This window comes from Podarcis filfolensis, assembly GCF_964270895.1.
Source record: "Podarcis filfolensis genome assembly, chromosome: Z".
NCBI lineage: Eukaryota > Metazoa > Chordata > Lepidosauria > Squamata > Lacertidae > Podarcis > Podarcis filfolensis.
Window position 1 is genome coordinate 19,174,468 of NC_139617.1, and position 19,207 is coordinate 19,193,674.

A 19,207-nucleotide genomic window follows, 5' to 3' on the forward strand; every position below is an offset into this window, starting at 1 on the left:
TTTATTATTACCACTACCACCATCATTTTGAAGGGAAACCCTTCCAGTCAATTGGTCCTTTAGTCATCTGCAATTCCCCCACCCACCCAGCAGTATAAATTTTGATATACAAAAGTGCCAAACACAATGAGAATATGTTAAGTCTGCAAAATCATATAAAAAGCCTGGAATACAGAAAATCCATTCATATGCAGCTTGTACAGCCATACAGCTTCCAATAAGTTTGGCATGCCTACTTTCCATTTGCAGCATTGAACATTTGTTCCTTTATCATCAGCTCCAATTTAACTGCATCAGCAGCAAACTTTCTGATTCCATCAGACAACTTCTCCACAGCCATTTGGTCCTCATTTTGCAGCCAACGGAATGTCTTCTCATTTGTACTAAGCTTTTCATTTTGTCAGAATGCATCTCTTGTAACTTCAATAATGGAAAGCATTCTGTGGTTACCAATCTTGTCGTACTCCTCTTCATCTCAATATTCCAGCGGTTCTTCGCATTCCCCCCCCCCCTTTTGAGAAAAGCTCTGGGTCATCCGAAAAATTTACCTGTATGACAGAAGTCACTGGCTTCTTATGTGGCCTGTCTCTGTGTTCTGAGGTGTGCATCCTCAGAAGAGGTTGAGCGCTTTAAGTGACACAAAAGTTCTTTGATGGCAGGGTGTGAATTGTGGAGGAGATTATACGTTTTAGATAGATGTTTTCCTTTAGGCTGCATTAGAGTTCCCTTTAGTTTTGATATTTGGTATTAAATAAACCCTATTTTCCTTGTCTTTCATTCAGTTGGAAGTATTGGAGCCAGTCTGTCAAATATATATGGATGTCAAAGTCCTTTCCTCTTAATTTATTAATCCCCCCCCCAATAACATTTTATATGTTGCCCAATTTCCCTTCATGTTTTTCTTCTTAATGCCAAAGGCTTCGATGAGTGAAATTCACCAAGGGGTTGTAGGTTCCAGGAGATATTTATATTTTATCCATGATTTAAGGTCTGAGTTGTGTGGCTGCATCTTCTGGTTAGATAGATATTTTCCTTTAGGCTGGGTTGGAGTTCCCTTTAGTTTTGATATTTCTCCAGCAAATCCTATTTTCCTTGTCTTTCATTCAGTTGGAAATATTGGAGCCAGCCTGTCAAATATATATGGATTTCAAAGTCCATTCCTCTTAATTTATTAATTTTACCCTTTAATAACATTTTATATTTTGCCCAATTTCCCTTCATGTTTTTCTTAATGCCAAAGGCTTCGATTGGTGAAATGCACCAATATATATTTTATCCATGGTTTATATAAGGTCTGAGTTGTGTGGCTGCATCTTCTGGTAAGGTGTTGGCAAGGGATTGAATCTTGGTGTAGAAATGGAGAAAGGACACTTGTTTTGAGGGGTTTTGGGATACCCGGCTGTGAGTAAAACAGGTGCATCTGTTGGGATTCGCAGGATACTAAGTCTGCAGGCTTCAACAGGATGATGCAATACTCTGTGAAGTGCTGGGTCAGAGTGACTCAGCAGGAGTGTGATTAATGTGATTGGCTATCACCTGTTTTAAAAGGAAAGCCTGTTCAACAGTGGTTGTGTTGGTGGTTGTGATGGTGGTTGTGCTGTGGTGTGGTGGTGCTGTAGTGGAGAGTATTTGTTTGCCTTAAAGAGCAGGTACTCTGTATGGACTGTTTTTGTAAATACCTGTATATAGTTCACATTAAAAAGACTGCACTGGGAAAACCCTGGGACTCTGAGCGTTTCTGCTGAAAGCACCGCGAGGAATTCGCGACAGCATCCTCCGCAAATTTGGAGTGTGTGCAGTAACTGAAAAGTTCATTAAGGGCAGGGTGTGAACTGTGTGGCTGTACCACCTGAAGGCATGTTTGCGAGGGAATCAATTTTTGTGCAGAAAAGTGCGGAAAAGGACATTTGCCAATGCCCTTTTTGAGATGCAGTTTCACTAGAATGGTCACTTCTAACCTGGTGCTTTTCATAAATAAGGGGAATACTGAAGAGGTGAAATCAGAGCTTTGAATAAGACACAAACGCAGGTGAACAGCCACATCCACACCAGAAACTTTGTGAGTCCACAAAGTCATCCATTGGGAAGAGGCAGTTGAACTCCTAACCTGTGCTGTTGAAGGGGCCAAGCGGCATAAGGGTGTATCTTTGGACAAGCAACATCTTAATCTAAGTAACCCCTTAATGGGTAGCCAATCTAAGGGCTTTTCGAAAAGGGGTTTGATCTTGGTGCAGAAAAGGAGTGATGAGTACATATAGCTTTGCTGCTTTCCAAGCAGAGCACCCTCTCTGGCTGTTACGACCCCCTCCTCTTTTTTGTTAATTAATCCCTAAATGAAGCTTCCTAATGACTGTGCCTGATGAACCACACACCAAAGTAAGTACAATTTATGGAAGAAGAAATCAATCTTCCTGCCAAAAAAGGATACATGTGTGTTCTCTCTATTAGAGTTGAGCAACAAAAACCATGAGGCAAAACAGCCCTAAGACACCTCAGTTTTCATGATCTTGAAAGTCCCCTTCACCCCAAAAAAATGATGTTAAAAAACTATAATCCAAAATATACATACAAGCTGCATATATGCAAAGTTGTTGGGTTTTTTTGTTGCCCTTTTTTCTGAGCAAATGACAGATCAGTCCACATTTGTCACAAGTTGCTGCATTGTAGGAAGTGTGTGATTTCAGTAAGAAATCTCCTGACCAGTAAACTAGCATGAAGAATCTGAATGTTCAGAGCTTTAATAATAATAATAATAATAATAATCCGCCCAGTCTGACACACAAACGCCACAAAATTTCTTCTTCTGCAAAGTTTCTTCTTGTTTAATACAGCCATACTATAGTTATTGAAAAGTGGGCTTGCTTTCAACGCCCCCCGTCCCCGGCCTGCAAATTTTGTTTTCAGGCCATTGGAAGAGAATAACAGATTGAGGGCAGAAAGTTGTTTCTGGAAGACCAGTCAAGGCATCAGCAACTGGCTGGCCAGACCCATGTTTTACAGTTTATCTGGAAGAGAAAGATGGTGGTCTCTTCATTACTGGATGCACAGGGTTAAAACATCTAATCCTTTCCCCTGTTCAGGTCTTTATTTTCTCTGTCTTCTTCTATCTCCTGTCTCACTGGAGAGAACTAAGTGCCAGGATCCCACACTTGCAGTCTGTTTTAAGAGGTTAGTGGCAGAGATTCCTCTCCTCTTTTGAGCAAAGTTCGGATGCCCGCTCTGCAGCTTTTAAAGAGAGTAAGGAAGTCTCAGCTGAGGGCGGATCTTGCCCCTTCTTCGCCTGTTCCTCTAGCACCATCTGCAGGTCAAAGATATAGTCGATGACGTGCTGCAAGATTTCCACTTGGCTGACTTTGGTGCCTTGCAGGATCCTCGGCACCAGCTTGCGCAGCTTTGAGTGGCAGTCATTCATGTCGTAAAGGAGGTTCTTGGGTTCCTCCTGAGCCGGGCTCTGGTTTTTTTGTTTTGGCAAGACTCATCATATTTTATCGAAGGCCTTTGCAGCAGGAGTCACTGGCCGGGGGGCTTCGTTCTGTTGCTCGTTCCCTGGGTGATGGTGAAGCTCTGATCAGAGAAGCAGCACACAGCTTGCTTCCTAGCAGCTCCTGACTGATCTGATGGGGCTGATTCCTTTCATGGCCATGAAGGAGGAGAAACCAGCAGGGATTTGAGGAAGGGCAAGATCTCCTTCCTTAAGGCGGGAGAAGCAAGCAAGCAACCTCGAGAGAGAGAGAGATCGATACTGCCCCTTGCTTGCCAGCCTGGTTGATTCTCAATTGTGTGCACACAGAAAATGCTTCTCTTTGCAAAAAAACCCCATGTATATATTTTAAAAACAGAAATGCTACCTTTGCAGCAGCAAATATTTTCTGATCCTTTCCCCAGTCAAGGTCTTTTCTCTCTCTCTTCTTCTATCTTCTGTACAACTGGAGAGGACCTATGGAATCTATGACCTCCCCAAATAAAGACACAATTGATGCCAATTTGTTGTTTAATATTCAGGATTGAACCACACGCCATTGGTGGGACATCTTTTCAGGATAGAGCCCTACCATGACCAACATTTCAAATTTGGCTTGGCACCCTGTGATTATACTGGTTTTTGGTATTTTGATGTTGCTTATATTAGTATGTATTTTACATGTTGAAGTTAAACATTTGTATGGGGAAAAGGAAAGGTTTTTTTCTTTAGAGAGGGAAGGAGGAACAGATTAGCTAAGGATGGAAGAGGTAACCGTGTTGGACCAAGGGTGGAGTTTATGGGCAATCTGTTCGGAAGACATTTGTATTTCGAGGAGTTAGTGGTCTGACATGGTTACCCTTCCTGCTTTCTCTTCCTTCTCCCTCTCGATCTCCTGAGCCGTGTATCCGGAGATTTTTAATGCTTTATGTTTTTAGGATCCCCTCCTCTTCTTTGTGAATTAATCCCTGAATGCACCTCCCTAATGACTGTGCCAGATGTAGCACAGCCTTTCACTTCTCTTCTCTTGCAGAGAGAATGAAAAAGCCAGATAAATGTGCTTGGGATTCTGCAAGTCCAGAATCTGGCTCTTGTGGATCACTTGCTGGCTGATTCCAGTGGCTGCAAATGGTTTCTTTTTTCTTTTTTAATTTTTATTTCAAAACCAAAAAAGTATAAAAGAAATGGGGCTGCTGCAGTTGGAAAGATGCCTTACTTGGTTAGTTGGCACAAATGGTTGGAGCCCCATGGTATTAAAGTTTGAGATACGCCTGCAAGGAGCACTCTGAATGTTCTGCCATTTGGGTGCAGTCAAACTGCAGAATCTGAACTACACATGGGCTGATATCCTGGTATGCACCATTGAATTTTTCTTGAAAAGTCTGTGGGCCTGGTGTGGCACAATATCAAATTTCATTGGACAACATTACTTTTCACACATGCATGCTTCTCTTCCCCCCTTAAAATGGAAGCAAATAAATAAAGATAAGGGGAGGAGGGGAGGTTATCTCTGCTGCTGTTTCCTAACAAATATTCTCAATAGCTAAATCATGGTTTGATTTTTTGTTAGGTGCTTTGAGCTTTTCAGAAGGAAAGGAGAGGGAAAGTACAACTACCTTTGTTTAGAATGCGGAGTGGAATGGCTGAAGTGAAAGTGATGGCGGGGCTGACACGTTTCACCATGCTACCTGTCTGTAGTGTTTCTGTAGGCATGTTTGGTGGTCTTTCCCCAGCAGCCGTTTTGAATTCCTTTCTGGGATCTTCTAAATGCACAGTGCAGAAAGATGTATATTAAGCACAATGAATAGCAAATGAATCTAGGAATTGGGAGGTTAGCAGCAGTAGCAGCAGCAGCAGCAGCAGCGCTTCATTTCACAGCTCATTAAATAAGCACGGTGTTTTTTTCTTCCTTTTTCTCTCCAAAAATAAGTAAAGATAAGGGAGGAGGGGAAGTTATCTGTGCTCCTGCTGTTGGCCCCCTCAATATTGGGGGGATTGAGCCCCCATGGCCAAGATTCAACACAGATGGGAATGCATTTAATTATCTGTGTTTTCCAATAATTCTTGTAGCTTCCCGACTGCTATCATCTCCACCAACACAGGTGAACAGCCACACTCTAAACTTATTTTTTTGTACTAAGCTTTTGATTTTGTCAGAATGCATCTCTTGTAACTTAAATAATGGAAAGCATTCTGTGGTTACCAATCATGTTGTAGTCCTCTTCTTCCTCCTCCTCTTCATCTCAATATTCTAGTGGTTCTTCCTCTCCCCACCCCCTTTTGAAAAAAGATCTGGGTCATCTGAAACATTTACCTGCAAGACAGAAGTCACTGGCTTGTTGTGTGGCCGGTCCTTTTAGCTTCCTCTGTCCCTATGTGTTCTGAGGTGTGCATCCTCAGAAAAGGTTGAGCACTTTAAGTGAGACAAAAGTTCTTTGATGGCAGGGTGTGAATTGTGGAGGAGATTATACGTTTTAGATAGATGTTTTCCTTTAGGCTGCATTAGAGTTCCCTTTAGTTTTGATATTTGGTATTAAATAAACCCTATTTTCCTTGTCTTTCATTCAGTTGGAAGTATTGGAGCCAGTCTGTCAAATATATATGGATGTCAAAGTCCTTTCCTCTTAATTTATTAATCCCCCCCCCAATAACATTTTATATGTTGCCCAATTTCCCTTCATGTTTTTCTTCTTAATGCCAAAGGCTTCGATGAGTGAAATTCACCAAGGGGTTGTAGGTTCCAGGAGATATTTATATTTTATCCATGATTTAAGGTCTGAGTTGTGTGGCTGCATCTTCTGGTTAGATAGATATTTTCCTTTAGGCTGGGTTGGAGTTCCCTTTAGTTTTGATATTTCTCCAGCAAATCCTATTTTCCTTGTCTTTCATTCAGTTGGAAATATTGGAGCCAGCCTGTCAAATATATATGGATTTCAAAGTCCATTCCTCTTAATTTATTAATTTTACCCTTTAATAACATTTTATATTTTGCCCAATTTCCCTTCATGTTTTTCTTAATGCCAAAGGCTTCGATTGGTGAAATGCACCAATATATATTTTATCCATGGTTTATATAAGGTCTGAGTTGTGTGGCTGCATCTTCTGGTAAGGTGTTGGCAAGGGATTGAATCTTGGTGTAGAAATGGAGAAAGGACACTTGTTTTGAGGGGTTTTGGGATACCCGGCTGTGAGTAAAACAGGTGCATCTGTTGGGATTCGCAGGATACTAAGTCTGCAGGCTTCAACAGGATGATGCAATACTCTGTGAAGTGCTGGGTCAGAGTGACTCAGCAGGAGTGTGATTAATGTGATTGGCTATCACCTGTTTTAAAAGGAAAGCCTGTTCAACAGTGGTTGTGTTGGTGGTTGTGATGGTGGTTGTGCTGTGGTGTGGTGGTGCTGTAGTGGAGAGTATTTGTTTGCCTTAAAGAGCAGGTACTCTGTATGGACTGTTTTTGTAAATACCTGTATATAGTTCACATTAAAAAGACTGCACTGGGAAAAACCTGGGACTCTGAGCGTTTCTGCTGAAAGCACCGCGAGGAATTCGCGACAGCATCCTCCGCAAATTTGGAGTGTGTGCAGTAACTGAAAAGTTCATTAAGGGCAGGGTGTGAACTGTGTGGCTGTACCACCTGAAGGCATGTTTGCGAGGGAATCAATTTTTGTGCAGAAAAGTGCGGAAAAGGACATTTGCCAATGCCCTTTTTGAGATGCAGTTTCACTAGAATGGTCACTTCTAACCTGGTGCTTTTCATAAATCTTCCTGCCAAAAAAGGATACATGTGTGTTCTCTCTATTAGAGTGGAGCAACAAAAACCATGAGGCAAAACAGCCCTAAGACACCTTAGTTTTCATGATCTTGAAAGTCCCCTTCACCCCAAAAAAATGATGTTAAAAAACTATAATCCAAAATATACATACAAGCTGCATATATGCAAAGTTGTTGGGTTTTTTTGTTGCCCTTTTTTCTGAGCAAATGACAGATCAGTCTACATTTGTCACAAGTTGCTGCATTGTAGGAAGTGTGTGATTTCAGTAAGAAATCTCCTGACCAGTAAACTAGCATGAAGAATCTGAATGTTCAGAGCTATAATAATAATAATAATAATAATAATAATAATAATAATAATAGTAATAATAATCCGCCCAGTCTGACACACAAACGCCACAAAATTTCTTCTTCTGCAAAGTTTCTTCTTGTTTAATACAGCCATACTATAGTTATTGAAAAGTGGGCTTGCTTTCAACGCCCCCTGTCCCCGGCCTGCAAATTTTGTTTTCAGGCCATTGGAAGAGAATAACAGATTGAGGGCAGAAAGTTGTTTCTGGAAGACCAGTCAAGGCATCAGCAACTGGCTGGCCAGACCCATGTTTTACTGTTTATCTGGAAGAGAAAGATGGTGGTCTCTTCATTACTGGATGCACAGGGTTAAAACATCTAATCCTTTCCCCTGTTCAGGTCTTTATTTTCTCTGTCTTCTTCTATCTCCTGTCTCACTGGAGAGAACTAAGTGCCAGGATCCCACACTTGCAGTCTGTTTTAAGAGGTTACTGGCAGAGATTCCTCTCCTCTTTTGAGCAAAGTTCGGATGCCCGCTCTGCAGCTTTTAAAGAGAGTAAGGAAGTCTCGGCTGAGGGCGGATCTTGCCCCTTCTTCGCCTGTTCCTCTAGCACCATCTGCAGGTCAAAGATATAGTCGATGACGTGCTGCAAGATTTCCACTTGGCTGCCTTTGGGGCCTTGCAGGATCCTCGGCACCAGCTTGCGCAGCTTGGAGTAGCAGTCATTCATGTCGTAAAGGAGGTTCTTGGGTTCCTCCTGAGCCGGGCTCTGGTTTTTTTTGTTTTGGCAAGACTCATCATATTTTATCGAAGGCCTTTGCAGCAGGAGTCACTGGCCGAGGGGCTTTGTTCTGTTGCTCGTTCCCTGGGTGATGGTGAAGCTCTGATCAGAGAAGCAGCACACAGCTTGCTTCCTAGCAGCTCCTTACTGATCTGATGGGGCTGATTCCTTTCATGGCCATGAAGGAGGAGAAACCAGCAGGGATTTGAGGAAGGGCAAGATCTCCTTCCTTAAGGCGGGAGAAGCAAGCAAGCAACCTCGAGAGAGAGAGAGATCGATACTGCCCCTTGCTTGCCAGCCTGGTTGATTCTCAATTGTGTGCACACAGAAAATGCTTCTCTTTGCAAAAAAACCCCATGTATATATTTTAAAAACAGAAATGCTACCTTTGCAGCAGCAAATATTTTCTGATCCTTTCCCCAGTCAAGGTCTTTTCTCTCTCTTCTTCTTCTATCTTCTGTACAACTGGAGAGGACCTATGGAATCTATGACCTCCCCAAATAAAGACACAATTGATGCCAATTTGTTGTTTAATATTCAGGATTGAACCACACGCCATTGGTGGGACATCTTTTCAGGATAGAGCCCTACCATGACCAACATTTCAAATTTGGCTTGGCACCCTGTGATTATACTGGTTTTTGGTATTTTGATGTTGCTTATATTAGTATGTATTTTATATGTTGAAGTTAAACATTTGTATGGGGAAAAGGAAAGGTTTTTTTCTTTAAAGAGGGAAGGAGGAACAGATTAGCTAAGCATGGAAGAGGTAACCGTGTTGGACCAAGGGTGGAGTTTATGGGCAATCTATTCGGAAGACATTTGTATTTCGAGGAGTTAGTGGTCTGACATGGTTACCCTTCCTGCTTTCTCTTCCTTCTCCCTCTCGATCTCCTGAGCCGTGTATCAGGAGATTTTTAATGCTTTATGTTTTTAGGATCCCCTCCTCTTCTTTGTGAATTAATCCCTGAATGCACCTCCCTAATGACTGTGCCAGATGTAGCACAGCCTTTCACTTCTCTTCTCTTGCAGAGAGAATGAAAAAGCCAGATAAATGTGCTTGGGATTCTTCAAGTCCAGAATCTGGCTCTTGTGGATCACTTGCTGGCTGATTCCAGTGGCTGCAAATGGTTTCTTTTTTTTTTAATTTTTATTTCAAAATCAAAAAAATATAAAAGAAATGGGGCTGCTGCAGTTGGAAAGATGCCTTACTTGGTTAGTTGGCACAAATGGTTGGAGCCCCATGGTATTAAAGTTTGAGATACGCCTGCAAGGAGCACTCTGAATGTTCTGCCATTTGGGTGCAGTCAAACTGCAGAATCTGAACTACACATGGGCTGATATCCTGGTATGCACCATTGAATTTTTCTTGAAAAGTCTGTGGGCCTGGTGTGGCACAATATCAAATTTCATTGGACAACATTACTTTTCACACATGCATGCTTCTCTTCCCCCCTTAAAATGGAAGCAAATAAATAAAGATAAGGGGAGGAGGGGAGGTTATCTCTGCTGCTGTTTCCTAACAAATATTCTCAATAGCTAAATCATGGTTTGATTTTTTGTTAGGTGCTTTGAGCTTTTCAGAAGGAAAGGAGAGGGAAAGTACAACTACCTTTGTTTAGAATGCGGAGTGGAATGGCTGAAGTGAAAGTGATGGCGGGGCTGACACGTTTCACCATGCTACCTGTCTGTAGTGTTTCTGTAGGCATGTTTGGTGGTCTTTCCCCAGCAGCCGTTTTGAATTCCTTTCTGGGATCTTCTAAATGCACAGTGCAGAAAGATGTATATTAAGCACAATGAATAGCAAATGAATCTAGGAATTGGGAGGTTAGCAGCAGTAGCAGCAGCAGCAGCAGCAGCGCTTCATTTCACAGCTCATTAAATAAGCACGGTGTTTTTTTCTTCCTTTTTCTCTCCAAAAATAAGTAAAGATAAGGGAGGAGGGGAAGTTATCTGTGCTCCTGCTGTTGGCCCCCTCAATATTGGGGGGATTGAGCCCCCATGGCCAAGATTCAACACAGATGGGAATGCATTTAATTATCTGTGTTTTCCAATAATTCTTGTAGCTTCCCGACTGCTATCATCTCCACCAACACAGGTGAACAGCCACACTCTAAACTTATTTTTTTGTACTAAGCTTTTGATTTTGTCAGAATGCATCTCTTGTAACTTAAATAATGGAAAGCATTCTGTGGTTACCAATCATGTTGTAGTCCTCTTCTTCCTCCTCCTCTTCATCTCAATATTCTAGTGGTTCTTCCTCTCCCCACCCCCTTTTGAAAAAAGATCTGGGTCATCTGAAACATTTACCTGCAAGACAGAAGTCACTGGCTTGTTGTGTGGCCAGTCCTTTTAGCTTCCTCTGTCCCTATGTGTTCTGAGGTGTGCATCCTCAGAAAAGGTTGAGCACTTTAAGTGAGACAAAAGTTCTTTGATGGCAGGGTGTGAATTGTGGAGGAGATTATACGTTTTAGATAGATGTTTTCCTTTAGGCTGCATTAGAGTTCCCTTTAGTTTTGATATTTGGTATTAAATAAACCCTATTTTCCTTGTCTTTCATTCAGTTGGAAGTATTGGAGCCAGTCTGTCAAATATATATGGATGTCAAAGTCCTTTCCTCTTAATTTATTAATCCCCCCCCCCAATAACATTTTATATGTTGCCCAATTTCCCTTCATGTTTTTCTTCTTAATGCCAAAGGCTTCGATGAGTGAAATTCACCAAGGGGTTGTAGGTTCCAGGAGATATTTATATTTTATCCATGATTTAAGGTCTGAGTTGTGTGGCTGCATCTTCTGGTTAGATAGATATTTTCCTTTAGGCTGGGTTGGAGTTCCCTTTAGTTTTGATATTTCTCCAGCAAATCCTATTTTCCTTGTCTTTCATTCAGTTGGAAATATTGGAGCCAGCCTGTCAAATATATATGGATTTCAAAGTCCATTCCTCTTAATTTATTAATTTTACCCTTTAATAACATTTTATATTTTGCCCAATTTCCCTTCATGTTTTTCTTAATGCCAAAGGCTTCGATTGGTGAAATGCACCAATATATATTTTATCCATGGTTTATATAAGGTCTGAGTTGTGTGGCTGCATCTTCTGGTAAGGTGTTGGCAAGGGATTGAATCTTGGTGTAGAAATGGAGAAAGGACACTTGTTTTGAGGGGTTTTGGGATACCCGGCTGTGAGTAAAACAGGTGCATCTGTTGGGATTCGCAGGATACTAAGTCTGCAGGCTTCAACAGGATGATGCAATACTCTGTGAAGTGCTGGGTCAGAGTGACTCAGCAGGAGTGTGATTAATGTGATTGGCTATCACCTGTTTTAAAAGGAAAGCCTGTTCAACAGTGGTTGTGTTGGTGGTTGTGATGGTGGTTGTGCTGTGGTGTGGTGGTGCTGTAGTGGAGAGTATTTGTTTGCCTTAAAGAGCAGGTACTCTGTATGGACTGTTTTTGTAAATACCTGTATATAGTTCACATTAAAAAGACTGCACTGGGAAAAACCTGGGACTCTGAGCGTTTCTGCTGAAAGCACCGCGAGGAATTCGCGACAGCATCCTCCGCAAATTTGGAGTGTGTGCAGTAACTGAAAAGTTCATTAAGGGCAGGGTGTGAACTGTGTGGCTGTACCACCTGAAGGCATGTTTGCGAGGGAATCAATTTTTGTGCAGAAAAGTGCGGAAAAGGGCATTTGCCAATGCCCTTTTTGAGATGCAGCTTCACTAGAATGGTCACTTCTAACCTGGTGCTTTTCATAAATAAGGGGAATACTGAAGAGGTGAAATCAGAGCTTTGAATAAGACACAAACGCAGGTGAACAGCCACATCCACACCAGAAACTTTGTGAGTCCACAAAGTCATCCATTGGGAAGAGGCAGTTGAACTCCTAACCTGTGCTGTTGAAGGGGCCAAGCGGCATAAGGGTGTATCTTTGGACAAGCAACATCTTAATCTAAGTAACCCCTTAATGGGTAGCCAATCTAAGGGCTTTTCGAAAAGGGGTTTGATCTTGGTGCAGAAAAGGAGTGATGAGTACATATAGCTTTGCTGCTTTCCAAGCAGAGCACCCTCTCTGGCTGTTACGACCCCCTCCTCTCTTTTGTTAATTAATCCCTAAATGAAGCTTCCTAATGACTGTGCCTGATGAACCACACACCAAAGTAAGTACAATTTATGGAAGAAGAAATCAATCTTCCTGCCAAAAAAGGATACATGTGTGTTCTCTCTATTAGAGTGGAGCAACAAAAACCATGAGGCAAAACAGCCCTAAGACACCTTAGTTTTCATGATCTTGAAAGTCCCCTTCACCCCAAAAAAATGATGTTAAAAAACTATAATCCAAAATATACGTACAAGCTGCATATATGCAAAGTTGTTGGGTTTTTTTGTTGCCCTTTTTTCTGAGCAAATGACAGATCAGTCCACATTTGTCACAAGTTGCTGCATTGTAGGAAGTGTGTGATTTCAGTAAGAAATCTCCTGACCAGTAAACTAGCATGAAGAATCTGAATGTTCAGAGCTTTAATAATAATAATAATAATAATAATAATAATAATAATAATAATCCGCCCAGTATGACACACAAGCGCCACAAAATTTCTTCTGCAAAGTTTCTTCTTGTTTAATACAGCCATACTATAGTTATTGAAAAGTGGGCTTGCTTTCAACGCCCCCTGTCCCTGGCCTGCAAATTTTGTTTTCAGGCCGTTGGAAGAGAATAACAAATTGAGGGGAGAAAGTTGTTTCTGGAAGACCAGTCAAGGCATCAGCAACTGGCTGGCCAGACCCATGTCCTACAGTTTATCTGGAAGAGAAAGATGGTGGTCTCTTCATTACTGGATGCACGGGGTTAAAACATCTAATCCTTTCCCCTGTTCAGGTCTTTATTTTCTCTGTCTTCTTCTATCTCCTGTCTCACTGGAGAGAACCAAGTGCCAGGATCCCACACTTGCAGTCTGTTTTAAGAGGTTACTGGCAGAGATTCCTCTCCTCTTTTGAGCAAAGTTCGGATGCCCGCTCTGCAGCTTGTAAAAAGAGTAAGGAAGTCTCGGCTGCAGGCGGATCTTGCCCCTTCTTCGCCTGTTCCTCTAGCACGATCTGCAGGTCAAAGATATAGTCGATGACATGCTGCAAGATTTCCACTTGGCTGCCTTTGGGGCCTTGCGGGATCCTCGGCACCAGCTCGCGCACTTGGAGTAGCAGTCATTCATGTCGTAAAGGAGGTTCTTGGGCTCCTCCTGAGCCGGGCTCTGGTTTTTTTGTTTTGGCAAGACTCATCATATTTTATCGAAGGCCTTTGCAGCAGGAGTCACTGGCCGAGGGGCTTTGTTCTGTTGCTCGTTCCCTGGGTGATGGTGAAGCTCTGACCAGAGAGGCAGCACACAGCTTGCTTTCTAGCAGCTCCTGACTGATCTGATGGGGCTGATTCCTTTCATGGCCATGAAGGAAGAGAAACCAGCAGGGATTTGAGGAAGGGCAAGATCTCCTTCCTTAAGGCGGGAGAAGCAAGCAAGCAACCTCGAGAGAGAGAGAGATCGATACTGCCCCTTGCTTGCCAGCCTGGTTGATTCTCAATTGTGTGCACACAGAAAATGCTTCTCTTTGCAAAAAAACCCCATGTATATATTTTAAAAACAGAAATGCTACCTTTGCAGCAGCAAATATTTTCTGATCCTTTCCCCAGTCAAGGTCTTTTCTCTCTCTCTTCTTCTATCTTCTGTACAACTGGAGAGGACCTATGGAATCTATGACCTCCCCAAATAAAGACACAATTGATGCCAATTTGTTGTTTAATATTCAGGATTGAACCACACGCCATTGGTGGGACATCTTTTCAGGATAGAGCCCTACCATGACCAACATTTCAAATTTGGCTTGGCACCCTGTGATTATACTGGTTTTTGGTATTTTGATGTTGCTTATATTAGTATGTATTTTATATGTTGAAGTTAAACATTTGTATGGGGAAAAGGAAAGGTTTTTTTCTTTAGAGAGGGAAGGAGGAACAGATTAGCTAAGCATGGAAGAGGTAACCGTGTTGGACCAAGGGTGGAGTTTATGGGCAATCTATTCGGAAGACATTTGTATTTCGAGGAGTTAGTGGTCTGACATGGTTACCCTTCCTGCTTTCTCTTCCTTCTCCCTCTCGATCTCCTGAGCCGTGTATCAGGAGATTTTTAATGCTTTATGTTTTTAGGATCCCCTCCTCTTCTTTGTGAATTAATCCCTGAATGCACCTCCCTAATGACTGTGCCAGATGTAGCACAGCCTTTCACTTCTCTTCTCTTGCAGAGAGATTGAAAAAGCCAGATAAATGTGCTTGGGATTCTTCAAGTCCAGAATCTGGCTCTTGTGGATCACTTGCTGGCTGATTCCAGTGGCTGCAAATGGTTTCTTTTTTTTTTAATTTTTATTTCAAAATCAAAAAAATATAAAAGAAATGGGGCTGCTGCAGTTGGAAAGATGCCTTACTTGGTTAGTTGGCACAAATGGTTGGAGCCCCATGGTATTAAAGTTTGAGATACGCCTGCAAGGAGCACTCTGAATGTTCTGCCATTTGGGTGCAGTCAAACTGCAGAATCTGAACTACACATGGGCTGATATCCTGGTATGCACCATTGAATTTTTCTTGAAAAGTCTGTGGGCCTGGTGTGGCACAATATCAAATTTCATTGGACAACATTACTTTTCACACATGCATGCTTCTCTTCCCCCCTTAAAATGGAAGCAAATAAATAAAGATAAGGGGAGGAGGGGAGGTTATCTCTGCTGCTGTTTCCTAACAAATATTCTCAATAGCTAAATCATGGTTTGATTTTTTGTTAGGTGCTTTGAGCTTTTCAGAAGGAAAGGAGAGGGAAAGTACAACTACCTTTGTTTAGAATGCGGAGTGGAATGGCTGAAGTGAAAGTGATGGCGGGGCTGACACGTTTCACCATGCTACCTGTCTGTAGTGTTTCTGTAGGCATGTTTGGTGGTCTTTCCCCAGCAGCCGTTTTGAATTCCTTTCTGGGATCTTCTAAATGCACAGTGCAGAAAGATGTATATTAAGCACAATGAATAGCAAATGAATCTAGGAATTGGGAGGTTAGCAGCAGTAGCAGCAGCAGCAGCAGCAGCGCTTCATTTCACAGCTCATTAAATAAGCACGGTGTTTTTTTCTTCCTTTTTCTCTCCAAAAATAAGTAAAGATAAGGGAGGAGGGGAAGTTATCTGTGCTCCTGCTGTTGGCCCCCTCAATATTGGGGGGATTGAGCCCCCATGGCCAAGATTCAACACAGATGGGAATGCATTTAATTATCTGTGTTTTCCAATAATTCTTGTAGCTTCCCGACTGCTATCATCTCCACCAACACAGGTGAACAGCCACACTCTAAACTTATTTTTTTGTACTAAGCTTTTGATTTTGTCAGAATGCATCTCTTGTAACTTAAATAATGGAAAGCATTCTGTGGTTACCAATCATGTTGTAGTCCTCTTCTTCCTCCTCCTCTTCATCTCAATATTCTAGTGGTTCTTCCTCTCCCCACCCCCTTTTGAAAAAAGATCTGGGTCATCTGAAACATTTACCTGCAAGACAGAAGTCACTGGCTTGTTGTGTGGCCAGTCCTTTTAGCTTCCTCTGTCCCTATGTGTTCTGAGGTGTGCATCCTCAGAAAAGGTTGAGCACTTTAAGTGAGACAAAAGTTCTTTGATGGCAGGGTGTGAATTGTGGAGGAGATTATACGTTTTAGATAGATGTTTTCCTTTAGGCTGCATTAGAGTTCCCTTTAGTTTTGATATTTGGTATTAAATAAACCCTATTTTCCTTGTCTTTCATTCAGTTGGAAGTATTGGAGCCAGTCTGTCAAATATATATGGATGTCAAAGTCCTTTCCTCTTAATTTATTAATCCCCCCCCCCAATAACATTTTATATGTTGCCCAATTTCCCTTCATGTTTTTCTTCTTAATGCCAAAGGCTTCGATGAGTGAAATTCACCAAGGGGTTGTAGGTTCCAGGAGATATTTATATTTTATCCATGATTTAAGGTCTGAGTTGTGTGGCTGCATCTTCTGGTTAGATAGATATTTTCCTTTAGGCTGGGTTGGAGTTCCCTTTAGTTTTGATATTTCTCCAGCAAATCCTATTTTCCTTGTCTTTCATTCAGTTGGAAATATTGGAGCCAGCCTGTCAAATATATATGGATTTCAAAGTCCATTCCTCTTAATTTATTAATTTTACCCTTTAATAACATTTTATATTTTGCCCAATTTCCCTTCATGTTTTTCTTAATGCCAAAGGCTTCGATTGGTGAAATGCACCAATATATATTTTATCCATGGTTTATATAAGGTCTGAGTTGTGTGGCTGCATCTTCTGGTAAGGTGTTGGCAAGGGATTGAATCTTGGTGTAGAAATGGAGAAAGGACACTTGTTTTGAGGGGTTTTGGGATACCCGGCTGTGAGTAAAACAGGTGCATCTGTTGGGATTCGCAGGATACTAAGTCTGCAGGCTTCAACAGGATGATGCAATACTCTGTGAAGTGCTGGGTCAGAGTGACTCAGCAGGAGTGTGATTAATGTGATTGGCTATCACCTGTTTTAAAAGGAAAGCCTGTTCAACAGTGGTTGTGTTGGTGGTTGTGATGGTGGTTGTGCTGTGGTGTGGTGGTGCTGTAGTGGAGAGTATTTGTTTGCCTTAAAGAGCAGGTACTCTGTATGGACTGTTTTTGTAAATACCTGTATATAGTTCACATTAAAAAGACTGCACTGGGAAAAACCTGGGACTCTGAGCGTTTCTGCTGAAAGCACCGCGAGGAATTCGCGACAGCATCCTCCGCAAATTTGGAGTGTGTGCAGTAACTGAAAAGTTCATTAAGGGCAGGGTGTGAACTGTGTGGCTGTACCACCTGAAGGCATGTTTGCGAGGGAATCAATTTTTGTGCAGAAAAGTGCGGAAAAGGGCATTTGCCAATGCCCTTTTTGAGATGCAGCTTCACTAGAATGGTCACTTCTAACCTGGTGCTTTTCATAAATAAGGGGAATACTGAAGAGGTGAAATCAGAGCTTTGAATAAGACACAAACGCAGGTGAACAGCCACATCCACACCAGAAACTTTGTGAGTCCACAAAGTCATCCATTGGGAAGAGGCAGTTGAACTCCTAACCTGTGCTGTTGAAGGGGCCAAGCGGCATAAGGGTGTATCTTTGGACAAGCAACATCTTAATCTAAGTAACCCCTTAATGGGTAGCCAATCTAAGGGCTTTTCGAAAAGGGGTTTGATCTTGGTGCAGAAAAGGAGTGATGAGTACATATAGCTTTGCTGCTTTCCAAGCAGAGCACCCTCTCTGGCTGTTACGACCCCCTCCTCTCTTTTGTTAATTAATCCCTAAATGAAGCTTCCTAATGACTGTGCCTGATGAACCACACACCAAAGTAAGTACAATTTATGGAAGAAGAAATCAATCTTCCTGCCAAAAAAGGATACATGTGTGTTCTCTCTATTAGAGTGGAGCAACAAAAACCATGAGGCAAAACAGCCCTAAGACACCTTAGTTTTCATGATCTTGAAAGTCCCCTTCACCCCAAAAAAATGATGTTAAAAAACTATAATCCAAAATATACGTACAAGCTGCATATATGCAAAGTTGTTGGGTTTTTTTGTTGCCCTTTTTTCTGAGCAAATGACAGATCAGTCCACATTTGTCACAAGTTGCTGCATTGTAGGAAGTGTGTGATTTCAGTAAGAAATCTCCTGACCAGTAAACTAGCATGAAGAATCTGAATGTTCAGAGCTTTAATAATAATAATAATAATAATAATAATAATAATAATAATAATCCGCCCAGTATGACACACAAGCGCCACAAAATTTCTTCTGCAAAGTTTCTTCTTGTTTAATACAGCCATACTATAGTTATTGAAAAGTGGGCTTGCTTTCAACGCCCCCTGTCCCTGGCCTGCAAATTTTGTTTTCAGGCCGTTGGAAGAGAATAACAAATTGAGGGGAGAAAGTTGTTTCTGGAAGACCAGTCAAGGCATCAGCAACTGGCTGGCCAGACCCATGTCCTACAGTTTATCTGGAAGAGAAAGATGGTGGTCTCTTCATTACTGGATGCACGGGGTTAAAACATCTAATCCTTTCCCCTGTTCAGGTCTTTATTTTCTCTGTCTTCTTCTATCTCCTGTCTCACTGGAGAGAACCAAGTGCCAGGATCCCACACTTGCAGTCTGTTTTAAGAGGTTACTGGCAGAGATTCCTCTCCTCTTTTGAGCAAAGTTCGGATGCCCGCTCTGCAGCTTGTAAAAAGAGTAAGGAAGTCTCGGCTGCAGGCGGATCTTGCCCCTTCTTCGCCTGTTCCTCTAGCACGATCTGCAGGTCAAAGATATAGTCGATGACATGCTGCAAGATTTCCACTTGGCTGCCTTTGGGGCCTTGCGGGATCCTCGGCACCAGCTCGCGCACTTGGAGTAGCAGTCATTCATGTCGTAAAGGAGGTTCTTGGGCTCCTCCTGAGCCGGGCTCTGGTTTTTTTGTTTTGGCAAGACTCATCATATTTTATCGAAGGCCTTTGCAGCAGGAGTCACTGGCCGAGGGGCTTTGTTCTGTTGCTCGTTCCCTGGGTGATGGTGAAGCTCTGACCAGAGAGGCAGCACACAGCTTGCTTTCTAGCAGCTCCTGACTGATCTGATGGGGCTGATTCCTTTCATGGCCATGAAGGAAGAGAAACCAGCAGGGATTTGAGGAAGGGCAAGATCTCCTTCCTTAAGGCGGGAGAAGCAAGCAAGCAACCTCGAGAGAGAGAGAGATCGATACTGCCCCTTGCTTGCCAGCCTGGTTGATTCTCAATTGTGTGCACACAGAAAATGCTTCTCTTTGCAAAAAAACCCCATGTATATATTTTAAAAACAGAAATGCTA

General features: G+C 42.2%; 1 protein-coding gene and 2 pseudogenes across 9 annotated transcripts in view; 1 reads left to right on the forward strand and 2 right to left on the reverse strand.

Moving 5' to 3' along the window:
* The window catches only part of LOC310754289 (putative G-protein coupled receptor 34), a 439,102-nt gene that overhangs the window by 221,611 nt on the left and 198,284 nt on the right, over positions 1-19,207 (forward strand). The window lies entirely within an intron of this gene.
* LOC310753973 (DNA-binding protein inhibitor ID-3-A-like) lies at positions 13,044-13,739 on the reverse strand (annotated as a pseudogene). The gene is made up of 2 exons: positions 13,617-13,739; positions 13,044-13,551 (listed from the first exon to the last, which is right to left on the reverse strand). The product of its transcript is annotated as a DNA-binding protein inhibitor ID-3-A-like (transcript).
* LOC310754678 (DNA-binding protein inhibitor ID-3-A-like) lies at positions 18,419-18,997 on the reverse strand (annotated as a pseudogene). Its single transcript has 2 exons — positions 18,875-18,997; positions 18,419-18,809 (listed from the first exon to the last, which is right to left on the reverse strand). The product of its transcript is annotated as a DNA-binding protein inhibitor ID-3-A-like (transcript).